Raw genomic sequence first — 2,012 nt, 5'->3', positions numbered from 1 at the left:
GCCGCCATTTTGTCCGGTCGGCGGCCGCGGCGGGTGTGGCGGAGGGGCGGGGCTCTGGCGAGACCACGCCCCCGGCTCATTTCCCGCCGCTGAGGCCCCGCCCCCGCCTCGCCATTTCCCGCCGCGTCCCCTCAGCGCCTCAGGGCGCCTCCTCAGGGGTTTGTGGTAACTACGGCCCAAATCTCTGTACAAACAATTAAACCTTGAGGGATTTTGGTCTATTTGAAGCCCGAGTCGTTGTATAAACAATAAAACCTGGTCTGCTGATAGATATTTTTTCCTTATCTGTACTCTGTGTATGTCACGTTAGCATGTCAATACAAAATTATGTACAAATGGGCTTTATTCTGTAATATTGGAAATACACCGTTCAATTACAATTATAAAGTCTGTGTGTCCGGTCTAAATCACAGTCATTTTCACAGGGGTGTGTAAATAAATTTCCTTTCAACACTTCCGACTGCGTTAGTTCAGCATCCGTATAACTCGGTATGAAATGCAGGTGATGCCCGAAAGATTGGCTGGAAATAAATCCCCATAGACCGATGTCTATAGAGCAGCTGTTTATTGCAGCACTGGGGGGATTTTTTCCTCCTAACTCGCCCGCCTTTGTCAAGTGCTGTGGTATATTTATACAGTAAATTTTGCGTAATGTTGCTCTGTCATTACAGCACCATCACATACGCACCGAAACTAATTTACATAGCGTGGTCTCATGGTTATTAGATAATTCTTTGCACTGCTCATGCCCTTCCCCAATTCGGGGGTCTTTCATGAAGGCTTCTAAAGTCTTCTTCACACTTGAGCTTTTCAACTTTTTCTTTGGGGCATGCGTAGTTATGGTGCTCCTTGGTCCATCTGGTTTTAACCGGCCTAAATTCTTTGTTTTGTGGCTAATTGGTTTTGGCTTGCCAATTTCTCATTAGTACTACACTTATCTATCTCTAAAACTATACACCTGGTAAGTTTTGGTTTTTTGTTTGGATTTTTTTCCATCTTTTTCTCTATTCTGCATATAAGCAACTAGTTAACTATATACTAGCCATTACAGTCATAAAAAAAGTAATTCATATCAGATTATATGGGTATAAAAAGTTATGATTCAGGTTATATAAGCATCAGGTTATAGGTATAGAAGTTATAATTCAGGCTACATTGATATTCTTCAGGTTATATTGATAAAAAGTCATGAATTAGGTTATATTGATATTAGGTTACATAGATATCTTATAACCCAAGCTATATAAGCCCTTTGTTACTTTGACCTAAGTTATACAGACATCACAGGGTTGAAAAACCAGTTGGCTGTGTCTGTGAAAAATGCAGGGAAGGAGCATAATTAGATTTAAAAAACTTTATTTCAGAGTACTGTTGGACCTTTTTAAACATTTCCTTGTGTTCTTCACTATTTGTGCCTTATCATTTATGTACCACCCCTATTACTATTTAATAATAGGTATTTTGGCCATTCATTTTAATAATATTAAGCATCTTACGTTTTCTAAGATTTTATTCTATTATTGCTTCCCTTCTAGTTCATTACATTTGGTGAGAAGCTGACCTTACTGTAATTTCATTTTATATTGATCAGAAACAGTTTTGTAAATGCTTTTCCCGTAAGGGTTGACACTGCTATTTGTTTAAACTTCAGCATTCTTGCACAACTTTATTTAACTTTACATAAACTTATTTGTTGAGGTGCTATCCTAGATATCAGGCCTGCAAAGGTTTTGTCACCCATGGCTGTAGGGGGGTTTTTTTGCAAATGTTTTCAATTTTTTTTTGCAAAATGCTGTTTAAAATAGTGCATGTTGACATAGTGTGCCCTAATATTTCCATATTGCAGTTCTATTTGTAATGGAAGTGCTCAGAAAGTTGGCATAATCTGAAATACAAACGGCTAAAAGAAATTTGTAAGGGAAATGTTATTTCAAAACAACAGAAGAATAACACTGGTCTAAACATATCCACACATTGTTTGATATAACTGAAATGCTTTTTCCTTCAGACAC

The sequence above is a fragment of the Aphelocoma coerulescens genome, chromosome 17 (genome assembly GCF_041296385.1).
Source record: "Aphelocoma coerulescens isolate FSJ_1873_10779 chromosome 17, UR_Acoe_1.0, whole genome shotgun sequence".
Taxonomy (NCBI): Eukaryota; Metazoa; Chordata; class Aves; order Passeriformes; family Corvidae; genus Aphelocoma; species Aphelocoma coerulescens.
This window is presented reverse-complemented; position numbering follows the sequence as displayed.